This window comes from Lissotriton helveticus, chromosome 7 (assembly GCF_964261635.1).
Source record: "Lissotriton helveticus chromosome 7, aLisHel1.1, whole genome shotgun sequence".
NCBI lineage: Eukaryota > Metazoa > Chordata > Amphibia > Caudata > Salamandridae > Lissotriton > Lissotriton helveticus.
Window position 1 is genome coordinate 750,535,357 of NC_136068.1, and position 27,126 is coordinate 750,562,482.

The following is a 27,126-nucleotide window of genomic DNA, read 5'->3' on the forward strand; positions in this document are numbered from 1 at the left end:
GGCTGCTGGACAGAGTCAAATAAACAGCGGTCCTACGGTATGCACAGCGCCAAGCAGCAGACATACTGCTCCTCCAAGAAACCTACCTTGTAGGCAATAACTGCCCCTTCCTGGCACGGTACCGCTACGACAGGGTCTGGCACTCAGGCTTTAACCAAGGGTCGAGAGGCGTCAAGAGACGCACCCTCCCATTCGTGTTGCTCAAAGTTACTGACAATCCTCTGGGTTGTTTCATAGCCCTGGAAGGGACCTTTGGGGGCCAGGCCCTTAACCTACTGTCCATCTACTCCCCGCCGTCGCTGCTAGCCTCCACCCCTAAGCGTAATGCGGAGCTGATTACCGCCTTGCCCTCTGGGATGACAATACCTGTGGGGGACTTTAATGCAGTCATGAACCCAGCCCTTGATACCTCTTGCACCCCTTTGACCTCCAGAACCACCCATGCTAATCTCTTGATGAATTGGGAGAACACCCTGGGAGTATGTGACGCCTGGAGAATTTGGCACCCACTAACCAAACAATACACACACACCCAGGCAGCACACCACATGCACGAACGGCTAGACCACATTTTTATGCCTGCTATGGACTGCCGGGAAATTAAAGACATTGCCATCCTCCCCAGGGGTATCTCCTACCACTCACCCACAGCGATGGGGTTGGGCGACCACCCAGGCACGCTGCAACCAATCTGGAGACTGAACGCCTGGTTTCTCCAGGACAAGGACTTTAAGAAGTCAGTGGGTAATGCGCTCCACTAATATTTCCTCACTAATCGGTCCTCCATCTCCACCCCGAGTACACTGTGGGAAACTGGTAAAGCCACCATTTGCTAGGTCTCAAATTCAAACGACTCACACAAGATTCCCAGATCACACTCTTGGAAGCCCAGGCCACCCTCATTGAAAAACAATCGCAGGAAAGGAGAACCGACTCCCAGGAAAGACCATTAACACTTCTGAGAGACGAGATCAGACAGACTTCCCTGGATGCCGCCAGGCTGCTGTGGAGGTCCTCTGTGGCCAGAGTGTACGGATGGGGAGACAAGAATGGGAAGCTCCTTCATCGACTGGCCACGTACCCAATGGCCAACCACATAATCCCTGAAATTATAGCCCAGACGGAGCGACCCTCCACTCGCCTGTGGACCAATGTTTTTCCACCTACTACGCTGCCCTCTACTCCGCACAGCACCCCAGTCTTCCACTCTCAGAGCTCCTTCATTGAGAACAAATCTCTTCCGCGTCTCAGTGCGCCTGAGACAGCGGCTTTGGACCTCCCTATTACTACAGAGGAGGTCAATGATGCAATATCCCGCCTGGCCTCTGGTAAGACCCCGGGCCTGGACGGATTCCAGCAGGAGTTCTAGGCAGCCTACTGGGACACACTAGTTCCCAATCTCCTGGAGGTGTATGCCAAGGCAGCCCACAAGGGATCGTTCCGCCCCAAAACCAATACTGCCACCATCGTGGTGATTCCTAAGTCCCAACCCCCTTCGACACGCTGCTCCCATTACTGTCCCATCTCTCTGATCAACTCAGAGGTCAAGGTCTTCGCATCTGTCTTGCAAACCGCCTGCGGCCGCATCTGACCAAACTTGTCCATCTCGACCAGTGCGGTTTCATGCTGTCTCGGGGTACCAGACACTGCCTCAGGCGCCTCCACCTTGCCCTAGCGAACCGCCAGTTGCTGACTCCCTACTTGGCTCTCCTTCTTGTTGACTTCGAGAAAGCCTTTGATTCCGTAGACTGGCATTACCTTGAGGCGGTACTGGCCAAACTGGGACTAGGGCAACACCTCCATAAATTGGTGAAGATCCTCTACAGTGGGCCGCAGGCCCGAGTACTGGTTAATGGGGCACTGTCACAGCCCTTCCCTATCAGGAGAGGTACGAGCCAGGGATGCCCCCTCTCCCCCCTCCTTTTCACTTTAGCGATGGAGCCCTTCGCTTGGCTCATACGGTCAGACACGCAGATTACGGGATGGAACTAGCCTGGGCTGGGTGAGGACAAAATTGCTCTCTATGTGGACGACGTCCTGCTCTTTCTGGCTGAGCCGACTCAGTCTGGTACCGGGTGCCTTTGAGCTTTGAACAGGCCTCCGGACTGCGATTGAACTCTGCCAAGTCCGTCCTGGTCCCCTTCCACATCTTGAGAGACGGCTTTGACTGGCAGGCCACAATACCCACTTGGATACAGTCCTTCAAGTATCTTGGGATTTGGATCGCCCTCCTCCCCGACCTTGCTTGGTCGCTCAATGTGACCCCGCTAGTGAAGAGGGCCCGCGCTGATCTACTCAGGTGGCAGGCGCTGACGCTGAACCCCATGGGCAGAATAGTCCTTTTCAAAATGATGATTTTTCCCAGGTTCTTGTATGCACTTCAGAATGCACCCTTCTGTTTCTCTGGAACATGGTTCTCGGAAATAGACAGAATAGCTACCAAGTTCCTCTGGGAGGTCGGAGGCCCCGTCTGACTTTTGCCCAATGTTGGATCCCACCCTATGATGGGGTTTGGGAATGACCAATCTGTATTTGTATTATTTAGCGACTCGCTACTCACCATACACGACTGGTTCAAAGGCGGCTGTGCGGACCCAGCATACAGAGTGGAACTGCATGCCCTAGGCCTGTCTGGAATCCAAGGGATGCTGTACGGGGAAACTATTCCCAGAACCCTGCCCGTCGTGACGCGGGGAGTGCTCCTGGCCTGGCGGGCCTCTCTGCGCCATCCCCACTGGTCAGGCAAAGTGATTCAATGTACCCCACTTTGGCAGGGCACTTGGCTCTGGGAGGTTGCCAACTTTTCTGGCTTTAGAGACTGGGATCTCATTGGGGTCTTGAAGCTTGGAGACGTGTGGGGAGGTGACCACATATGTACTTTTCAGGACCTTCAAACCCGGTATTCCTTACACCCCTAACAGTTTTACTAGTGCCTGCAATTGCGTCACGCCCTCTGCTCCCGCATCTCAGACGGTACCTCCTTGCCTGAATACAGCCCGCCCGAAGCCCAAATCATGATGGGTGACCTGGGGAAGGGGAGGTTTTCTCGCATCAATCGTTCCCTTACGAATAATACCCCAACGCACTACTTCGAATTAGAGACCAGTGGGAGGGGTGACTTGGAACCCTGGATGATGAAGACTGGAGGGATGCCCTAATGACACCGAAAACAATCACAGCCTCTGCGAGGCTCCGTCTAGTCCAAATATACTATCTCCACGCTGCCTACCTCTCTCGACCGCGCGGGGCTCAGAGCAGACGCTTTGTGTCCCAGTTGTAGCCTACAAAAGACAGATTTTTTCCACATGGTATGGCTTTGCCCCATTATCACGCGCTTTTGTGATTCCGTGGTTAGGGAACTCACCGAGGTCTTGGGCTGGGAGGTTCCCTAACCCACTGAAAGTGCTCCTGGGGGTTACTGATGGATTGGATGGATCCAGAGCGGACAAACTCAATCTGAACACAGCCATGATGGTGGCCAAGAGGGACATTGCAGCTACCTGGTTGAACCCAGTTGCGCCCACCATGAGACGATGGTGCAGGGGAGTGGATTGGTGCGCTGCGCAGGAGAAGCCCTTGTATGAGGCCAGAGGATGTCCGGCGAAATACCACAAAGTATGGGGCAACTGGTTAGGGGTACTGGCCTCTGCAAGTGTGGCCTCGTTGTTAGAGTCCACCTTCCCCTTTCTCATATGCTATGCTTTTCAAAGGATTTGCTCGATGCTGCAATGATGCCATGTATTTGTTGTACACTGCTGCCTTTAACTGCTGCTGGTCTTCAGTCTCATTTTTGTTTGTTCTCAACAAAATCAATAAAATTAGTTATAAACAAAAAATAAACTTCACCTGCAAGAACGCTAAATTGTTCCCCGCCTGTGCATCATTGCAGTCAGCCAGGTTAGAAACCTGGGACCCAGTCACCCATGGTCCTTAGCATAACATTGTCTTCTCACTTCCCCATTGTTTTGCATGGACACGTTTTACTTTTTCTTGAACAAGTCAGAACTCATGATCTACTTTACCATTGGGGAGTTTGAGTTGTTCAGTGCCTTTTATTGCTATCCTTTGTGAATAAAGTATGAGCAATGATGTATATTTTATTCTAGTTTTTTTTCAGAACATGTTTTTGTGTGTATATGTTCAACTAGGCGCGAGTTTGTTCGTGGTTAGTAGTAATTTCCTGTTTGTTTGAAGAAGTGAAGATGTTATAGGAGATCGATTCACAAAGAGTATGTAAAACAGTACACCTCTAGCAGTATTTTATGTACTCTTACATGTCTTTGTGAATTGGCCTGTAAACAACTAAAATGAGAATATTCAGGGAATATTTCTACAGTTAGTACAAAGAAAGGAGTGTGCCCAAAGGTGACTAGGGTAGGAAATGGGCAGCTTACATGCAAGTAGACGTTGGGGCGATGCCCTTGTAGTATACAATGCTGGTGTCTAGTGTGAATTGGTTCCATAGTGTTTTGACCTGGCAATGTATGTGTATGTACTACATCTAAGCTGTGCGTTTTTAATGTAGGTGTTCCAGAGCCTGGCAGCTAGCTCTAATTGAGGGACCACATGCCGTGGGTCTTGAAAGGTGAGGTTGTCTGTGCAAATGACTTGTGTTTTACCTTTATTCAGAGTATAGCCAGAGGCTTTACCGAATTCTCTGGCCACAGCTTCTATTTCCCTGTTAGCTCCTTCGAGGTCAGTGGTGACGATGGCAATATCATCAGCATATACGAGCACCTTAGTCTCAAACTCTATGCTGATAATTGGCTTTATCCCCTGATTGTTTAAAATCTTCTCGATCATTGGGTTTATTTTGAGAGGGGCAATCCTGCCTGGTCCCCCTCGACACTTTTATGATGTCAGACTCTTCCCCCATTAGATGGATCCTTGCGTATGGGTTGGAATCCATAGCTTTAATAGCGGTAATCATTTGGGGCCCAAAACCCTTTGATTTGAGTATACCCCATAAAAACCTCCAGGCCACCTGGTCCAAAGCCTTCTCGGCATCAAGGAGGGCCATAGCCATCTATTCCCCTGTCTCGGCTGTGATGTCGTACAAGGTTATCGCCCGCCGTATACAGTCCATAGCCCTCTGCCAGGTATAAAACAATGGTGCTAGGACAACGCTAAATGGGCTATGACCCTTCCTGGCTGGGCTGCCAGAAGTTTAGAGTAGATCTTGTTGTCGGAGTTTATCAGTGTTATCGGCCTAGGATGTATGACGTTACAACGCATACTTTTACAACGCATACCGTTACAACAAATTTTTTACAACGCAAAAACTTTTACAACGCATACCATTACAACGCATGTTTTTACAACGCAAGTACTTTTACAACGCATGCCATTACAACGTAAGTATTGGTAAGTATATAATATATTTTTTTTAAATTAATTGTAATTAATATAATTTAATTTAATTTAATTTAATTAATTTAATTTTTTTTACCCTGTACCCCTGTACCCCAAAAAACCCAAATTAACCCAGAACCCTAAAAATACCCCTGTACCCCAAAAACCCCAAACTGTCCCTGAACCCTAAAAATACCCCTGTACCCCAAAAACCCAAAACTGTCCCTGAACCCTAAAAATACCCCTGTACCCCAAAAACCCAAAACTGACCCTGAACCCTAAAAATACCCCTTTACCCAAAAACTGAAAACTGACCCTGAACCCTAAAAATACCCCTTTACCCAAAAACTGAAAACTGACCCTGAACCCTAAAAATACCCCTTTACCCAAAAACTGAAAACTGACCCTGAACCTTAAAAATACCCCTTTACCCAAAAACTGAAAACTGACCCTGAACCCTAAAAATACCCCTTTACCCAAAAACTGAAAACTGACCCTGAACCCTAAAAATACCCCTTTACCCAAAAACTGAAAACTGACCCTGAACCCTAAAAATACCCCTTTACCCAAAAACTGAAAACTTTAAAAAAAAAAAAACATATAAAATATTAAATATAATTATATACTTACCAATACTTACGTTGTAATGGCATGCGTTGTAAAAGTACTTGCGTTGTAAAAACATGCGTTGTAATGGTATGCGTTGTAAAAGTTTTTGCGTTGTAAAAGTTTTGTTGTAATGGTAGTGCGTTGTAAAAGTTGCGTTGTAAAGGTTGTTTCCCTCGGCCTATACTAGGCCGGTTTGTCCAGGTGTTTACCCTTCTTGGTGAATATAATAATATCAGTATCCTCCCAAGAATCTGGTGGAAACCCATTATTTTGTACCCCCCAAGAACAGGTACAGGTCCAGGGGAGAGGGGTTGGCCTAACGGCTAAGGCGCTCGACCTCGGACCTGGGGATCTGGGTTCAAGTCTCGGTAACGACGCCAAAAACCCCCTGTGATTCTGGGCAAATCACTTAATCTCCCCGTGCCTAAAAAAAAAAATGAAAGTGTGTCCTCCTCATGAAACGTAACTGGTGCTATGTAAAGCGCTCTGATAACTGATTAGGTTCGGTTCTAGTTCGCGCTATATAAAACTCTGCAAAAAAAAAAACAAAAAAAAAAAACTCTGCCATAAAATAGGGACTAGCTGGGATTGAAGTGTCTTATAAAATTCAAGAGGTATTTTACCAGGGCCAGCAGCTTTCCCTGAAGGTATATCATGTAAGGCTGCTAAGACCTCTTCCAGTGTTATTTCCGCTTCTAGTTTCCCCCTGGAGGTTCGGTCTAGGATAGCTCTAAGATCCACCTCTGACACTATTTGAGAGATATCCGGGGATCTTCTTTATATAATAGCTGGAAAAATTGTTGGAACACACGAAGTATGACACTAGTCTCTGTGTAAGTTCTTCCATTTCTCCTGTTTGTGGCTATCACACTTCTAGGTGCCTTCTGCCATGTATGCAGCACAAGCATTTTACCGACTGATACTCCATACTCATTTGTCCCATTCTTATGAGTTTGAAATTCTTCGCCCATTCTCTGACTTAGCCAGCTGTTAATATCCGCTCTTAGGGTAATGATCTCGAACTGGGTTTGTGCCACTCCTTGCCCCGTGCCATCCGTGTCACGTGTTCTTGCTCATTCTCTGTCGGATCCCTCAACAGCCTCTCTTTTTCAGCCTGGCGCTGTCTCTTTATTTGGGCAGCAAAGCTAATGACCCCCTTCCTCAAGCCGGCCTTGAAAGCATCCCAAACTGTACCTCAAGGAGCATGTACCTATTGATGTCAAAATACCCCTGCGTCTAATTCCTGATAGGCATCCCAATCTGTACCTCGAGGAGCGCTGTACCTATTAATGTCAAAATAATCCTGTGTCCAATTCCTGATATTCTTGACAAAGGCTACATTTGCCAGCAATTTCCTATCGAAAACTCTTTATGTCGCCCGCCAGGGACTTAAAAGTACAGTTCATCACACAGCAGCATGCAAAGTAAAACAAGTAACAATATATCCTTTTTCCTAAAAACATATAAAATCTATATCTTTATACAACTATGTGCACATATTTCTAAATAAGACATCCTATTAAAAAGTAGGATGCTAAAAAGAATGATCCCAGGTGGGGCCCAAACAAAGACACACTGGGATTTAGGTCATCAGACGGGCGATCGACTTAGGGCTTTCTTACGTAGCACCAACATTGCTCCCAAGAATTTTGCAACAGAAATGACCAGTGGTATGGAAGAGTCTGATCTACGAATATGGATGGCATTCTGGTGATTCTGTACACCTATTGACCTGCAAATCAGTGTCAGCCATTTATGCCTGGAGGATGAATAGCCTGGGCAAGTGAAACACTTTCCTTCTGATGGTCACATAAAGGACAGGTGCTACCTCCTTCACCCTTCCAACCTGCTGTGAATGACCTGAGGGGGAGGGTGCCTATACGAAACTGAAAATAAAGTTTCCTTATGCAATGGGACTGTTACTACATCCCCAAACAATTCCCGCCCCCTCATTGACTTAATATCCATGTAATCACTTATCAGCTTAGTAGTGGCTGACTTCTGAACAACTTCGTCCTCCACAAGTGACCAGTATTTCTTTTCAAACTCATATTTGGATGGAAAAAACAGATGTAATCAGTTGATTCCCCAAGTCATGAAGTCCTAATGAATACAAGGCTGACTTCTTGTTTGAAAGCCATGGGGTTGAGTTAAATAGGTCAACTGTCAGTGTATTGGGCAAGCTAGGGACTAGTCACAAACAGCTCCAGTACAGCATGGGCCGTAGGCAAATTATATGCATGGCCCTTGCAATACTTACACCACTAAACAACTGGTGTAATGGAGTACTAGTTGGGAGAGAGGTCAGAATCCGAAGAAACCATTTAGTAGGAACTTACAGGTAAGTCCTCCATTCCAATTGGGTACAGCCAATTCGACATGGGGTCCAAGCACTGGCACTGAGGTCCGGTTATCAAGCCTCAGTGCACTCTGAGTCGAAAAACGAGCAACATCAGTTGAAAAACTTGCGGGTGACCAGAAGCGAAAGTGCATTGAGGAGGTCGCAGCCTCTAGCTCCTTCTCCGAAAAGAAGCCCTGTCTTGCTGATCGCCAATCCTTTCGTCAGTGGTCTGCTCCACCGTTAAGGTGGAGGAGCAATGCCCCACTGCTTTTAAGCAGTGTCACTATAGGTAAAATAAAATTATAATAACTAAGTTATTATCATTTTATTTTTTCCTTCTTGCGGCAGCTTTGGTGGTCGGATGTGGCGGGGCTGCTCTGCTGACAAAGCAGCGAAAGGGAGGAGTGGTTTGTACTCCCTAAAGTGCGCATGAATGCTTAGTCGGCCCTCTGGGGCCAGCCAAATATTCATATGCACTTTGAATGTTCTCAATGCAGTCTGCATTACAGCCTGCATTTAGATCATGCCCAGCCTCCCATTCTCGGGCTGAGCCTCGATCCAGTGCGCTCAGAACAATCACATTGTTGCATTGATTAATATCGGGTGCTTCCTGCCCTGGAAGTGGGGAAGAGAAAGCAGCGAAGGCAGGTGGCAGCCGCAGACAGGGAAGTGTGTATGTTTTTATTTTTATTTCATTCCCTCCTCCTCCCCGCTCCATGATGACCTACCCACCCCCACTGCTTTCAAATACCAGCCACCACTGCGCTTTGTAACACAATTCAGTGTTAGCACCGAAAAGCCACTGCACACTAATGAGGAGCCCAAAGTTCCACCTTTCTGGGTATGTGAGCCTTCAGCAGCTGCATGACACATGATGTGGCAGATTTTTAATTCCTAGTGACGTGAGCCCCCTATTGTTCCACAAGGTCTGCATGCATCAGTTTTGTCCCTCTGCACCAAAGCCGCTCAATGCTAGTTTTAATAAATCGGTGATGGAAGCTCAGGTGTTTTTAAACCTGTAATTCAAAACGGATTATTTTGTAAAGGTTATTCCGTTTTCTTCTGTTAAAAATGAGAGCAACTACTACCTGTTCTTTTTCCGAAGTCAAAGAAAGTATACCTATTATGAGAACTTTTTTGAACTACTTGTGATGTGATTCATGTTTTTGGATTTGCAGGTTTCAAGTTCCTTGCTTCTCCATATTTCTGTTTCCCATATACTTCGCCTGCGTTCCAGATTTGTCATTATTCCTAAATTCCCTTAATCCAATTCTCCTCCGATTGCATCCAATCCGGTACAGACAAGAACAAGTAAGACCCCCAGAAAGGGTCACAGGCATCACAGAGGATGGGAACATGGTACCGGTGGAACCAGGGGCCTTGGGGTGGAGGGAAACTCGCAGGACAGATGCTGGCAAAGGACAGGAAAAGGAGAGCTTGGGCCTTACTGTGGGATGAGTAGGTTGTGAGGGGGTAGAATGGAGGCACTGGTGAGACAAGGACAGTGGTGTCAAGCATTTGAAGGAGAGAGGTAGGGATCAGTAAAAAAAAACCAGAGGGGCCATTAAATTGGGTACCTACATATGTGTATTGCTTTGTTTACTCGTGTATAATAATTATGTTTTTAAAAATATAGATATTTGTTAGCTCTGCTTAACAAATGTTCATATTATCTAAAGTTATATTAGTCTATGTTTAACATGTATATGGGTGACTCTATAAATCATAAACCTTTGATCAGAATTATTTATCTACAATTGCTTCCCTACTGAATTACAAAAAAGAACAAACTTAAAGTACAGCAACACTTGAAAGTCTGAGTTTATTAAATACAACTTAAATCTACATATATTATCTTACCTGTACATATATACATTCCATGTACTTTTGTACCTTTATATTTATTACTTTGTTTCGAATTCCCCATCTCCATTGCACTACCCTATATCCCACACAATACCTCTCTCCATATATCCTCTACCTCCTCTCAGACGCATCTCAAATCTCATTCTACTCCTCTCTCCATTGCTCTATCCTATTTCTCACCCTATGCCTCTCTCAATATATCCTCTACCTTCAGTCTTTCACTCATCCCATACCCCATTCCACTACTATGATCCCCCAATAAACCGTTCTGGACTCTTCCCTCCTGTAACCCTCCTTGCACCGTCTCATACCTCTTTTACTATTCAGATCTCCCAAACAAGCCTTTCTAAACCCTTCCCTATGACTCCTCCCCCTCCCCTTTACTCATCCCAAACCTCCTCCTCCTGCTATGAACTCCCAAAAAAAACACTATTCCTTTTCAATCCAAACAACAGACTAACACATCCACTGCTCAAATTAATTTAATATTTCCCTATACTAATTCTCCTCTAATACTGTTTGGGTTCCGAAATAGCATCCTACCCATTGAAAAGCTCTTCAACTTCTCATCAGGGGTAGCAAGCGCTATATAGTTGCAAAACCCTTCACTCTTCCATCTCTGGCCTAACCTTTTTCGATACAAATAACAAACTTGCACGTCCACAGCTCAAATTAATTTCATATTCCCCTATACCACTTTCCCACTAATCCTGTTTGGGTTCCAGAGGAGCCTGCTACTTGCCGAAAAGTTCTTCAATACCTTATCAGGGGCAGCAAGCGCTATATAAATGCAAACCCTCCACTATTCTTTTCAATCCAAATAACAGACATGTCCACCACTCAAATTAATTTCCTTTTTCTCAAACCAATTCACCACTAATCCTTTTTAGGTTCCGGAGTAGCGTGCTACTGACCTAAAAAGCGCTTTGATGCCTCGTCAAGGATAGTAAGTGCTATGTAAATGCAATTACAATGACTTTCCTTTAGGAAGAAACTTAAGACATGGCTGTTTCTCTGTTAATGTACCAGAGGCCCAAATCTCAGCACAGTACTCACCAGCGTGGGGAAGTCTTCGGGTAGCCATTCGCTTACCAAAACACAAACATAAACAGATAAACATTACAGTTTCAGTTTATAAACTTTATTTTGATTTAAAAGTAATCACAAAAGTTATCACAGTCCGGGAGTAAAACCGGGTTAACCATAACAATAATCATAGGTCGACAGACTTGATTATACAAGGACTTAACATGCTCGATATTAAAATAATAAATAGAACAATTAAAAGCTCAATGTAAAAACAAGCCTTAATAAGGCCTATAATGTACATAATAATAATTTAACCAGCTCCTTTTACAATTCATTAAAAAAGAGACTCCAATTTCATTTGCAATTCATCAATAGGAACATGGGACACAACATGCTTTCATAAAACAATAGCACAAACATGTGCAGGCAATAGGGTTACCTATACCTTCCCCCCGTCCACCGGATCACCCACACCTGGCCCAAGAACTTGGCCGTTGCTAACATAATTGGGCCGTCTAGTGCACTTTTTAGTATTCTGTACACTTCTCTGTAATCTCTAACACCCAAAGCTAGACAGGTTGGTTTCAACCAGCGTCGCCTCGGTACACTTTAAGCCGGGCAGGCCAAAAAAAATGTGTGGTATGTATTCAACTCTGAAATGGATATAAAGGGGGGTCTAAGGGAATTTTTACCGACCATACATTGCTATCATTCCGTAAAAACACTATGAATACCAACAACTGGGATAGCAATGGGTAAAAAACACAATATCCAAAAAACTGACTGTGTATGTTCAGGGTACCAACGCGAAATCTACTGAGAGTATAACGTGGTGAAATAATTATTCCCATCAGATTACCAACCTGTACCGCCCTACATCATTTGGGATCCTTCACCATGAAGGAAAGTGGTTTTACCCACAGTAGATTAGGCAGATTGTAGCCTAGTCCTATCAAATGTCTCAAAAATAAGTATGGTGTACTTATGGCATCAGGAGGTAAACTGAATATCAGTGCGAAAATGTGAAAAGAATAATAAGTGCTAAGTGTGAGTATGTTTAAAATTGGGTAGTGGAAACGGAAAAACAATTTTATTAGGTCCTACCCACTCCCAGAGATTAAAAAACAGTGCATAGTAGTGTCAACAAATACCTACTAAAGTTGGTTTGTGGTCGACATGTTTCTGCAGTGAATGCGGAGCCTGTTGGTCTCCTACTGCTTCATCAGGACCTTGATTTCTGCTACTGCATGAAGTGAACAGTGATAAAAGAAAATTATAAACAATATCACCTATCCCTAGACAGCCTAGATGGATGTCCGGAGTACCGACGGACAGAGCGGTGCTCCGTTTTACCTGAGCTGTAGCCAGGTGAGGTGGAGTGTGCATTCCCTAATTAATAGGTGATATTGTTTATAATTTTCTTTTATCACTGTTCACTTCATGCAGTAGCAGAAATCAAGGTCCTGATGAAGCAGTAGGAGACCAACAGGCTCCGCATTCACTGCAGAAACATGTCGACCACAAACCAACTTTAGTAGTTATTTGTTGACACTACTATGCACTGTTTTTTAATCTCTGGGAGTGGGTAGGACCTAATAAAATTGTTTTTCCGTTTCCACTACCCAATTTTAAACATACTCACACTTAGCACTTATTATTCTTTTCACATTTTCGCACTGCTATTCAGTTTACCTCCTGATGCCATAAGTACACCATACTCATTTTTGAGACATTTGATAGGACTAAGCTACAATCTGCCTAATCTACTGTGGGTAAAACCACTTTCCTTCATGGTGAAGGATCCCAAATGATGTAGGGCGGTACAGGTTGGTAATCTGATGGGAATAATTATTTCACCACGTTATACTCTCAGTAGATTTCGCTGTGGTACCCTGAACATACACAGTCAGTTTTTTGGATATTGTGTTTTTGACCCATTGCTATCCCAGTTGTTGGTATTCATGGATTCAACTCTGTCTGGAAAATAAGGGCACATGCTGGTAATTGCCTCTGAATTTGACCGCCACCTCGAAGTGAAGGCCTTAGTTGGTAAAGAGCCTACTCTGAACTGGTGGAACAATTTCCTATCACGCGAAGAGATTATGTCCCAATACTGTTCGAGTTTAGGTTTGTGCTTATTCTCAAGGAAAGTGCCAGTCAGGGACAGACCACTGGAGGCTGTGAACCGTCTAAGGTTTATAATATACCAGTAGGCTGCCTTTAATTCAGCTTTACTGGGAAAGGAACTAACTGATGGCGTGGTCCACAAATGACTCCACCCTAGCTCACAAAAAATGTTTCTTACACAACTGAACCACGGAAGTTTCTTGTTAACATCTAACTTCCTAACTTCATCCAGAGCCAGGGCATAATTGGCCAGCTCGGGTGTCACCCAGAGTCTCCTCTAGTATACTGCTAGCCTATAGAGCGCAACATCTTTATTGGAGCAGCACCCCAGATCTAAATATAGGGGAACCATGGGGGTTGATTGCGGTAGCCCAACCACCGATCTTAAAAATGTGTTTTGGCTCGCCGCTAGGGGTTCTAGGTTCCCATATTCCCACAGCTCAACACCATACAAGATAGATGCGCTAATTTTGGCTTTGTAGATCTGCAGTACAGGAGCTACGGGTTTGGTGTCAGAGCTTTTTTGTTCCTTCATTAAAACCCCAGAGAGTTGGGCATGTCTCACCATCAAGCTATCTATTTGCGGTTTCCAGCTACGTTTTTGTCAATCATAACCCCCAAGTAGGAGAAAGTCTCTGCTTGTTCTAAAATACCCTCCTGCATTCTGACTTCGCCTGTGAGTTTGCTCGAATCCTGTAGGACCATGAACCTAGTTTTGTCTACATTGACAACTAGGTCATGGTCCACACAGAACTCCTCGAATCTGGAGAGGGCGCGTTGGAGTCCCTGAGATAAACATTACAATACCAACCCCAAATGTGACCAAATGTCAGTAGGTTGAACAATTTGAATTTGTGTGTGGGTGGGAGGGAGGGGCGGTGGGCATACCATCCCAGTGGATTCTAGTGTCTGTTTCCCGGCTGCCAGACTCCATCGTCCTTCACAACTCTCCTGTCAGTTTTCCCTTTTTTTCTGGGGAATTTTTGATCTGAGTGAGGGCACCACACTTTGTGGCACAGTGTGCCGGTTTCCTCAGCGTTTAGGCCGCATTTACACTGACACTACTGTTGCACCATTCCACCTTTGAACAAACAAACTTGACATTGAACTAAGGTCTCAAAACACCTCTTTTAAAGCCTCTGCATGAAGATAAGACACAGGAGTATCCTTTCCTTTGCTTTTGGCCAGAGCAGGAAACCTGGAGTTTTCAGTGCCTCGCAACTTGCACTCTGTGATCAGAAATCCCCCTCCACCTCGAATCTCACAAGTTCCCTATCAGCCATCTCTGGAGTATAGATTTTGTAAAGAGAAACAAATTATCAAAAAGATGCATGGGCGTATCCTCTCCCTCTTGCTTGCTACGAAAGGGGTGCTCCATGTTTAAGCATCCATCGTAGTGAGAGTGTACCAATGCCCTTTCAATGAAATATCTGGTGATTATTGGAGCATGCTACTCCTGAGTTTACCACGTTTAAAAAGATAGATACCTGTGGTTTGTCCATGAACATAAAAACAGGCATTTCAATTTCCCCATGAAGACGCTGTGTATAGGAAAGACAGACTAGAATCTGCTGGGATGTTTTCTTATGGGAGAATCAGTCTTTTCTCATGGGCTGAACGATTCTACCAAGCACTAGAGACGATTTCCAAGCCCCTCTTTGAGCGCTTAGAAGGATGGAAGCTGAACTAGACCTAATGAGTTATTCAGCTTCACTTATATCTCAAACGGACGGCCAAAAATGAAAATATAGCCATGGACATGACACATCACTTAGCGACCAATATGGCTATCTTCTGGGTAGACCCACCCTGGTTGATGTGCTACCGGTCGATGGGGCAGGATTCCTTGGGAAAACGCTATTTTCACCATGGCCTATTGAAGACCGCTGTTTTGTGGAACTTAGGAAGAATTGCTGCCTTTTCCCAGTGTGTGCATGCACGTTTGTCGAAAGAAATGAGACACTTGCGATTCTAGATTCTACCATGACATAACACTGAATGTAAACCTAATGAAAAGTTGTGCGGGATCCAAAGAATAAATGGAAGCAAATGGAAGTAGTAAGTGCCAAAATTCCTGTTTATGTGGGGGATTTTGAGACAGCTTGCTTCATGAATACTTCAGTGTTTTCAGCCAAGTAGGTCATCAGATGTTGAAGGATTCTGGCAATGAATTGGAAAAAGCATAGCAGGAGCAGTCAATCGCTTTCTTGATGGGAAAAGGTTTGTTAAAACAGAAGCATCTTCAGGTTCTTCTTGAAAGCGGGATGCCCATAAATTTATTGAATTCAGGCTTCCACTAAATTTCACAGGGCATGGATTTCTTTTCTCACGTCTCTTCAGAGACGCTATATTGCTACTCAAACATAAAACATATTATGTATAAACACACTGACACACACGGTAAACTCAAGTTAGGGTTCTTAGAGTGGTTTATAAAGTGAACTAGTTATTCCATTGATAAGTATGGCCCCCAACTCTAATTCATAAAGAAGCGTGTCCCTCGTGGTACCTAGTATGCACAGAGGCAGTTTTAACAGAACTCTGGACGTCTTGCTTATCCGATAACATCTATCTTGAACTTGCTCACATAGATATTGGGATCACCCTGATGGGGGAACCATCCTTTACAACGCAACTTTTACATCGCACTACCATTACAACGCAGTTATTACATCGCAACATCCTTTACATCGCATGCCATTACAACGCATGCATTGCATCGCATGTCACTACAACGCATACCATTACATCGCATGTCACTGCAACACAGGCATTACATCGCAAGACATTACAACGCATACTGTTACAAAGCATAGTACCCTTACACTATCCAACACTTACCCTACTGTTGCACTCACTGGAGTTAGAATAGTCATTTCTACCCCAACACTATCCAACAGTTAACCTACTGTAATGTACTGTACTGTAATAGCCTGATGACCGCAAACTGTACCACCAGTTTAGGACACGTACATTACCCCTAAGGTGGATCACAAGCAAATGGAATTCTGCAAGTAGCGATAAGTGCGTATTTTGCCATGATCTTAGTGAAAGCATTGACCATTTTTTATTTGTATGCCCTGTTTATCACCAGCCGAGGAGTATTTGGTTGAAACCAGTATGCTTGACTTTGAATACAAGATCGGCAATGGTTGCTAAGAGAATACTGAAATCAGACACTACAAACCTTGTCGTAATTGGTGTAACAAAGTTCTTGAGCTGAGCGTGGGCCTTATGCAATAAAATGGGGGGGGCAAAGTAGCTGGTGAATGATGAAATTTGGGACCTTTTAGCAGCGGATGGAGTTCGAATATTAATGTATTGTGTGGTTTACAAGTTGATTAACCTATGTAAATTAACTGATGAAGATTAAGCCTTTTTGCTGAGAAATATATTTCAACCTTTTGTAAGAACTTTTTTAACATGTATTTATATATATATATATTAACTTATCAATTATTGTTGTTGTGGTATAGTTTAAATTTTAGATTTAGAGTATGATGGTGTATTTTATAAATGAATGAAAGCTGTTTTATCTTTGGAAACTTTTGTCTTTTATGATGAAAAACTGCAATAAAGACTTAATGAAATGGAATGAATAGTAATTATTACCCCTACACTATCCAACACTTACCTTAAATGCGATGTAATGGTATGCGTTGTAATGGTATGCGTTGTAAATCTATAATGCGATGTAATGGAATGCGTTGTTAAGGTAGTTTCTAAAAATGCGTTTTAGGGACATGCGATGTAAAATCCTGTGATGGATGTTGCGATGTAAAAAATGCATTGTAAAGGCTTGCGTTGTAAAAGTATGCGTTGTAACGTCATACAACCCCCTGATGGTATTACCTTATCAGTGTTGGACGAGGCAGCCAATGATTCATCTTTCCACAAATATGTGGGCGATGCTTTGTCATCCGTTAGAAATAATAGTGTTACTCTAAGGGCCCTACCTACGTCTCTTTGTGTGATTCATGAATGTAAGGAAAGCATGTGATAGTGATAAAAACGTCTGTTCTCTCTAATTGTGGTGCACACGTTTGGTATCAACAGTGGAAATGTCCTTTCTTCATAGACAAGGTTCAGGCAGATCAGCAAAGTAAGCTTGCCTATCCTGCAGAAGAAGGAATGTATGACAAAAGGAAAACAAGCTTCCCTTTTTAGGTCGAGCCTAGGCAGTACATGTGCTGTCTCTCAAGACATGCTGTATCTATTTGATGGGCTTTGAGCACTTCTATCGCTTTTTATTGGTTCTTTTTCGTGCGGTTCATAAATTGGTGCTTTTCATAGGTGAATCTGTTTTATTTGTCCCACCTTGTGGTGGTTTGTTAACTTCCATGGTGACTGTCCCTATTACATGTTGCTGTCCTCTTCCCAGCAATTATGTGGTTTTCAGCACACTATATTTTTCAATTACATGGGCTTGTGCGTGAACATAATTTAGGGGTATCTCCAAGGGTCACAGATGCGATCCCTGGCTTGCCCCTTGCTATCCATGGCACTTTCCTTCAGACCCCTAGCCTCAGAAGCTTCAGGAGCAGCGCTAGGAGTAGAAGAAAAACAGGGCTTTCAGAGCAGTTTACTCTGTCCGCGCAGCCCCCTCCTCCTGAATCTAAGAGAGGCACTCTTCCACTCATGGTGAGCAGCAACAGCATCGTTTTGACCTAGAGAGCTAAGAGGAAACTGTGGATATTTAAAAACAGAAAGTTAACAGGGTAAACCTCAGCCATGACCTTGTTCTGCTTTTCAGGTGAACTGAAGAAAAGGAGTTTTTTCAGACTCTGGTGGGATGAGGTTTAGACTCTTTTGTTACATTGTATAACTTTTATTATTTGAAAGGCACAAGCACCACAAGCCTTCCTGCACTTAACACCTAAAGCAATGTAATTGATTTCAGTGATTTTTTGGTTTGTAAATATGATATTGGATCCAAATTGAAATGCAATTTTTTAAGACCCCTAGCCTCTGCAGCCTACAGCTATAACCCACTGAGCTATCGGCAAATAAAACAAGCACACGCTGTAATCAATAATAGAACTAAAAAAACAACACTGGTGATACCGCTCCTGACCATGGAATATCTAGAGTCAAAACCATGGTTGGACGGTACCAGACCCCAGTAGAGATGCAAGACCCTGCTGTCAAGTATTGATTTTGTACGGGAAGGGAAACCTTTCTGTACGAAACTTATGCTTTAACACTTTTCCCTCCTTTTATGTGTGCTGTACAGTGCAGCACACAGGCAAAGTTGGAAAAATGTGGAGATTTTTAAAGTTGCTTCTATGTTACATCTGCCTCCAGGAGGCATAATTTATTTTACCAAAATACCTGTGAAAAAATGTTATTAGACAGGGGTAGGCATAAAAACCTTGGGGGGTGGTATCGGAATGTCCATGTACAACCCTTAATATGCCTCTTTGATTTTAAGTATATCATTAAGCTACTAAATGCTATTTTGGGCAACATTCCACAGCAAATTATGATTTGTGTTGGAACGTAAATCTCATCACAACATTTTGCATTAGGGTTGTGTCTCTTTTGGGACCAAACCAGGCGCAAAGTGTTAGTAAACCTGGTCAAGGTTTCCTTTTAACATGGAATCATATTTTAACTCTAGAGATGCATTTGTAAGTTATGTGCTCCCAGTGTTTAGAAATCAGAGAAGTTATAATTCTCCATCACAAATTTGGTGGCTTTCCTGACCGTTGTATTACAATGGACTATATCCTATGGCACTTGAAGAAAGGCGGGCATGACATCTATCACATCTGTAATGGAGTATCCCAGCCACCAAACTCTAAATCAGGCCCTCAGTGTCTTTGTATAATTTTGTATTTCACAATAAGTGGCAAATATTCCTAAATTGCTATATGGTGAGGTGAACATTTAAGATTTAGTCTAAGAGCTAGAGTTTCCACCTTATCAAGAGAAAAATACTGACCACATGTTCACGTGCAAAAGCTATGACATGATGCTTAAATAGCCTTTCATAAATCATCTTTTTTCAGTCTTAACATGGTCTGTATGATTTTGATTACTCTAGTTATCAGTCTGGGAAAATTAAGGGAGCTCTGAACACTCTTTAAAGTGTTTCTTCCATATATTAACTACTGTTTTAAGTATGTACTGGTAAGGGGATAACTTTAAGTGACTTTAAGTGATTTTACTTTAAGTAAAATCTGACTTTAAGTGATTTTTATCCTAATGTTTGGACCGGCTGGGGCATGAAAATGCTGTTCATGGCAGTAATAAAAACAGTCAGGTGCAAACCTACCAGTAGGAGATGAGTTTTGAAATCTGATTTAGTAAAACATAATCAACCCATCAGGGTTTTGTATAGCGCAGCTACTCACAAGTGAGGGTCTGAAGGTGCTTAGGGGGAGGGGAGGCTGCTGATTCATCTGGGTTCAGTCAAAGAGCCAGGTCTTGAGATCCTTCCTGACCTAGGTCAGCGAGGGGGATTGCCTGAGGTAGAGGGGCAGGGTGTTCCAGGTTTTGCTGGTGAGTTAGGAGAAGGATATTCCTCCGGTTCTTGTCTTGTGGATCCAAGGGACAGAGGAAAGGGCCAGCTGGGCGGAACAGAGGTGTCTGGTGGGAACTTGCAATGCGAGGCAGTGGTTCCGTTATGCTGGTCCAGTGTTGTGGACGGTTTTGTAGGCGTGAAGAGCTTGAAGGTGATTCTTTTGTTGACTGGGAGCCAGTGAAGTTCAGGAAGATGTTCAGTGATATGGCTGTGGTGGGGGGTGTTGCGGACCATTCTGGCTGCTGCATTTTGAACATCTGTAGTTTCCTGATGAATTTCTGGGTGATGTCGGCATAGAATGCTTTGCCGTAGTCGAGCATGCTGGTGATGGGTGTATGGGTAACTGTCTTTCTTGCTTTGGTGGGGATACATCTGAAAGTCTTTTAAAGCAAGCGTGGTGTGTGGATGCATGAGGAGGATACAGCGTTGATCTGGAGGTTCATTGTGAGTGAGGAGTCGAGTATGATGCTGAGATTTCATGCGTGGGATAGGGTGGGGTTTCCAGTGCGGCAGGCCATCAGGAGTTGTCGTAGGCAGAGGGGGTGGGACTCAGGATAAGTACTTCCGTCTTCTCCGAGTTGAGTTTGAGCCAGCTGTCCTTCATCCAGAAGGCAACAGCTTTTATCCGGTTGTGTAACTTGATTCTGGTGGCCGAGGGTTCGTTAGTGAGGGATAGAATCAGCTGGGTGTTGTCAGCATAGGAGACAATGTTAAGTCCGTGGTTTTCTACGATTGCGCTGAGGGGGGCCATGTAGATGTTGAAAAGGGTTGGGCTCAGGGAGGAGCCCTGGGGTTCTCCGCAGCTGATCTGTGTAGGTTCAGAGTGGAACAGGTGTAGTCTGACTCGTTGAGTTCTGCTGGAGAGGAAGGAGTGGATCTAGTCCAGGGCCTTACCCCGGTTGCTGGTATCATGGAGTCTCATGATTAGGGTGTGGTGTGAGACTGTATCAAACGCTCTTGAGAAGTCCAGCAGGATCAGGGCTGCCATTTCACCCCGGTCTAGGAGGGCATGAATATCGTCAGTGGTGAGGAAGAATGCAGTCTTGGTACTGTGATTGCTTCGAAAGTCCTGATATGCGACAATCCAAAAAGGTGTTTGTTTTAGTGTGTTCAGAATCAAGGAAAAGAGTATAGACTCGCATCCTGCCGGTCGTTCCCTGTCCCGTATACACCAACTTTCAATCTTTATATCGTACGGGTAAGGTTACCCCCACACACCTCCCATTGGATTAGAATGTCTTAATCCTTGGACCTTTTAATCCTCTATTGCCTAACTGTGTTTAAAACATAACAAACAAGGGGTTCCCATATGCTGGCTCTCTTCTCAGAGGTGTTTATACAATCTAACCTACCAAATCGTCTAGCTTCCGTTAACCAAGCTATGCAAGAGGGTGGATTACTAGGGGTCCAATTAATACATATTTCCCTACGAGCAATGATAATCAAGATTAATAACAACTGCTAAAGCAATTTCCTGTTCTTTCCAATGAAGCCATGGTTATCTAAAATCCCCAAAATAATCAGAGATAAGCTTACCTCAATGTTCTTTTCCAAAATATCTGTTAATACCTTACCCACATCTAGCACAAAGGCATTCACCCCCGGGGCATTGCCAGAACATATGCACGTCATCTGCTTTTGGCAATCAACATTTCAGGCAGCATCTTGTTTCCCCACCTATTCTGGACAGCTTCTTTGGGGACCAATACACCCTATGTACAGTAAATAAATGGTTCTTCCTTTATAGTGCGTATTTGACAAATGAATGTAGTGTATTGATAGATACTTGTCAGAGATTTCCTAAGTCGTCGTCTGGTAGGGCCTCTTTCCATTTTTCCTCCTGTGGGATATTATGGGAATCTTATTCCTGGTCTAACATTCAGTACTATTTAGCAGTCTCTTTTTTCTGTACATAGTCACCATAAAGCGCTGTTTCCCACTTGTTCGAGGCTCCTACAGATGGTTGGTTTTGGGCCCATCTTATTAGTTGCAAATATTTAAATCTAGACAATAAGTTGTTGGTTTTCTCTGATAGATAGTCCCATGCGATTAAATTATGCTCATCCATAAGTTGACCCCACGTCTCAATTTCAGAATCTGTTAGTGGTGTAGATAAAGACTCTTGTAAACAGGAAGGGGTCCCGGGAGATTTCCAAATTGGGGGCAGCTGGCTTTAATAAGGTAAGTTCATTATTCTCCTGACCTGAGTCCAGAGTCTACATGCCACGCTGAAAACCTTCTGGCAAATTTAAAAAAAAAATGTGTGATGCCCATATTTGAACAGGAAGTGGCTGCCTTGTTCTGCTAGATCGTTGACTAGTGATCCATAACAAGGTCGAAGTAGCTGAACATGTTAAGTTAGTAATGCTCTGAAGTTCTTTAACTGAAAGTCCTAACAGTACAACTGGATATCTGGTAGGGCGGGCCCCCATCTGTCTTTTTTTTTTACAGAGCTTTTTCCAGGCAATTCTTGGGTTCTTATTGGCCCAGATAAAACTTGTCAAATCGCCTTGTTGTTTTTAAACCACTTTGTCTCAAAATGTAGTGGTAAGGCACTAAATATAAAGTGAACTATGGCAGAATCATCATTTTTATCATGTTAACAATGCCAATGATCGATAAAGCTAAGGTAGACCACGTCTGCAAAAGCCTTTTGGTATCTTTCATGAGTTTTGAGAAATGTATCTGTGCCATTTCTTCCAACGTTTTAACTACCTGAACTCCTAAGTACCTTATCTCTTTCTTCACGTTTTTCTCAAGATTGGGGTCAAGTCGTGTGTTCCAAGCCAGTATCTTGGTTTTCCCTTCATTTACCTGGTATCCAGATACTCTGCCAAAGTCTATTATTATACACATTATAATTGGGAATGATTTTGTAGGGTTTTTTGTATATATATATTATTAGGTCAAAAGCATAGAGTGCCTCTTTCTTAGCCCAACCTTGATATTGAAAAGGTTGAATCCGCTGCTCTTTCCTAATCCTCCTTGCTAACGGCTTGATATACAGGTTAAATAGCAGAGGGGATAAGGGACAACCCTGCCGCGTGCCTATACCTATTCTTAATTGCTGGGTAAGTGAGCCATTCATTAGAATCCTTGCAGAAGGACATATATAAATGTTCTTAATTTCACTCACAAAATTGCTCCCTAAGCCATTATGGGACAACACAGTATAAAGGAAGGGCTGGCTAACCCTACTAAATGCCTTAGCGGCATCGACAGTCAAGACAGCTAGTGGAAGTTTTCTGTCTGTGGCTAAATCAATAGCACACACCAGGTCGTGGGTAAGATCGTTTAGCTGCCTACCTTACGTAAACCCCTTCTGTGAGGTTTCAATTAAATCACCAAAACGTTTTCTAGCCTCTTTGCTAGTATAATCGTAAATATCTTGTAATCATTATTAACCCCTTCAGTGCTAATGACAAGGGTAACTCGTCATGGAGTTTCCATTGATTTCAATGGAAATTACATTGAGGGGCCAGAGGTGCCTTAGCAGCCAAGTGGTTAAGTAAAGATATTGGGCGATAAGACTAGCATTTTTGGGGATTCTTATAATGTTTCAGTATAAGGGTTATTGTAGCGGCAGTCCATGATTTAGGGCTTCATCGTTTATATAAATTTAATTAAATAGTGATGTTAATGAGGGAGTTATTTCCTCTGCCAGAACCTTATAGAGTTCACTGGGAATTCCATGCGGTCCAGGGGCTTGACCACTTTTCAGATTTTTATTGCTAGAGATACCTCTTCAGCTGTAAATGGATTATTTAGTAAAGATTCCTTGTCTGGCAAGAGTTTTGGTAAAGGATCACCCAGAAGTCATTAAGATAACTGTTCATTTGACTAGAAAGTCTCTTCCTTTTATACATTTTGGAAAAAGTCTGTAAAGGCAGCCCCAATGTCTTTATCATTAATACAACTTACATCTGACCCCTCTTTGACTCCCTTTTTTACTGAATTCCTGACTGGGTCTCCCCTGGTCTTCCATGCCAATAACCTCCCACACCCCACACCATACCCATAGTGCAGGAGCTTACTAGCAAACCATTTTTTCTTTACTATGCTTTCCAGATGTTCCGCTAATTTGTTCTTCCCCTCATCAATTTGAGCTTATATCCTATTTACTGCTGCTGAGTCACCTGCGACATAAAGATCTTCTTGCCAGGAGATTACTTTTTTTCTCTATCCTCTCAATCTTTTTGTCATTTTCTTTCTTCCTGTGTGCAGCGTAACTAATTATTCTCTCTCTAATATAGGTTTTATATGCTTCCCACAAAACCCGTAGAGAGAAGGAGCCAGTATTAAAATCAAAGTAGTCTTGCGTGTCTTGTTTAAATTTTTTTGTATTACCAATTTTTCTAAAAGGGACCTGTTCTTAGTCCATCGAGGTACATGCACCCCTTGTTCTATAAATATCTCAAGGCTAACTGCTGAGAGATCAGATAGGTGGGCATGGTGGTGAAAGACTGTCTTAATCTTATTGCTTAGTCTTGAGTCGTCAAGATAGTAATCTATACGAGATGTATGACCATATTTTTTATTTTGGTGTGTGAATTCTTTCTTTCTGCTGAATTTCTGCCTCCAGGGATCTATTAGTCTCAAGTCCAAGTATATGGACTTAACCTGTTTAAGATTTTATCTGCTCAACATAGTTTTCCACTTCCTCTGGGTCTCTGAAATTGTCCATTTTGTTATTCCACATTATTTCTAATGTGGCAGGAAACTTAATCTGGGCAGTGGCCCTAGAGATTTAAGCTCCTGTATGTGCCTTCCAAGCTCCAACTGATGTGCGTGGGTTTCTTTTGATAGTTCAGAGCGAATGCGGAATGACCCTCCATCTCTAGTATATGATCCTAATTTTAACGCTTCCGCTAGTATTTTTTCCTTAAAAGAGAAAATGTTCAAATTAATTAGTATTTTCCTAGGTTTATCCCTGTTGGGATTCCGCCTAAAGGGATCTCTATGAATTCATTGGATATCATGGAGGAAGTCTAATTCCTTAGCTTCTGGTATTACTTCTTCAATCAAATTCATGAAGAACCCTTTCAAATCCTCACCCTCTTTCCCCTCTGGGACATTGAGAAGTCTTAGATTATTCCTTCTCAAGTTTTCTTGGATTTCGATTATTTTCTCTTGGAGGGCTTTTCCCTTTTCCTTACAATGCTGAATCTCTTTCCGGGTATCGGCAACTTTCATTCTCATATCCTCTGAGGAGGTTTCCAGATTCCTAATCCTGTCAGTTAGGTCTGTGTGTTTCTTGTTGAGGTTCTCACAAGCATCACACATTTTTGCTTGATTTGCTTCTGACAAGGCAAATCTATTTTTAATTTTCACAGATAGTGTTTGCAATATTCTCCTGCCTCTGGGTTGTGCAGGTGCCCTCTTCACTGCTGGAGGCACAGATGGTAGGGGTTAATTTTCATCCTGACTGACGGGTAAGATTTTAAGGGGTAAAGGATCCACCGTCAAGGCTTGATATCTATTATCCAAAGGTAGGCTAGACATTTGCTGTAGCTCTCCGACCGTTTGCGAATTCATGGTGTTAGAGCTACCTGGGGGGTCTAGCACTCTCGTAGCAGTAATAGGTAAGTTGACACTCCCACTAACTTTAAAAAAAGACCTTGGTGAGGAAGTTATTTTAAGTCTAGACTCCCCCTTACTGGTGCAGAGATATTAGCGTCTTGATTTTTTTTACGGGATTGTTTAGGGGCAATGTCTTTATGAGGTGCTACAAGTAGAGTCTCTGGGAGCTGTAACAGAGGGAAGGTAACTGGTGGAGACGCTTTTTGCCCTAAGTAAGATTTGTCGACATCTATGCATTTATTCCTTAATGTGTACCTGTTGGTATGTTGTGCCTTTTGCCCCCCAAGTGTAGCTAGTTGTTTCCCCTCCGATTTCCTCCTCTGTGCTGGTTTGATGTTGCGGCTTTGTTTCCCAAATATCTTCATGGGGCTCTGTATGCCCCGAACTCAGCAGGTAGCACTATACATCGGCCCTCCCGGGTATCAACAAATCCCCCCCACCACTGTGGCACTGTGGCAGAATCAAGGAAAGGGATCAGTCAAGCTCCGCAGAACACCGAGGAATCACGGGGTCCCCCCAGAAGTAAAAAAAAAAAATTATATATATATATATAAATATATACCAGTAGGTAGTTATAGTTAGGATTGTTTTCCATAGGGAAATCACAACATTCTATTGGGAATAACTTTGGCGCCGGTTGAGGAATCTGCCTGGTTAATTTCCATAGGGTGGTTGGACTCACTTTTAGCCCGAACGGCTGAATGGATTTCCACCAAACTTGGCAAAATTGTAGGGACTGGTAGCCCGATGTGCCTTTGCTATGTCTCAAGATATGTGCTCCAGTGGATTTTGAGTAATTTAGGTTCAAAAAAATATATATATCTATAAGCGCGCCTCGGTACGCGCACCGGGGAGCGCACCGGGCACGCTACGCGAGTAAGCGATCGGAAAGCTGATTGGCTCTCGGGTGTCTGTCAACATTCCAAACAGTCCGGAGCGGCCACCATCTTGTGTCTCGGTAGGATCGAGACACAAGAGGTGGCAAAAACAAAGGTGGAAATGACCAAAAGGGGGCAGGGTAGACCCCCCCTGACCCCCTAGGTTTGATGTGGGGGCCATAAAAGGAGCCCACCGGGGAGCGTACCGGGGAGCGTACCATGGGGAAAAAAGAATGAGAGAGTTTTTTAAAAATGTAGCATTTTTTTATAAATTGGAGGTAGTTCTAAAAAGAACAGTTTTTTTAATTCTTTTTGTTGTTTTATATTTTTTTTATTGTTTTTTTGATTTTTTAAAACTTTTTTTGACTTTTCTGAACAGTTTTTTTTGTTGTTGTATTTTTTAAGGGGAGAAACAAAAACAGGGAATTCTAAAGGGCTCAACAGGAGCAAAAAAAAAGCGGAAAAAATTAATGTTTCCTTGGGCACTTGTGGTTATCCCAAGCACGGTTAATAAGTGTGATGCTTTGCTCTCCAAAGCATATTGTTGCACCACAAAAAATACAAACAATTTTAAAATTGGAAAACTTTGTTTGTATGGTGGAGCATATCTTCCTAACTTCCAGTCCCGATGGGGTGGGAACATTAGTTTGGGAGGTGCTGGCAGAAGATTGGACAGGGTTTCTGGCCAGTTCCCTGTCCTCTGCCCTAGCATAGGTATTTGGATGCTTGCGTTGCATATGCCTGATCATAGTGTGGTTGCCAAAGGAGTATTTTTTGTTGGGATTCCCCCTTGATAGCTCCTGATGACATATTAAGCA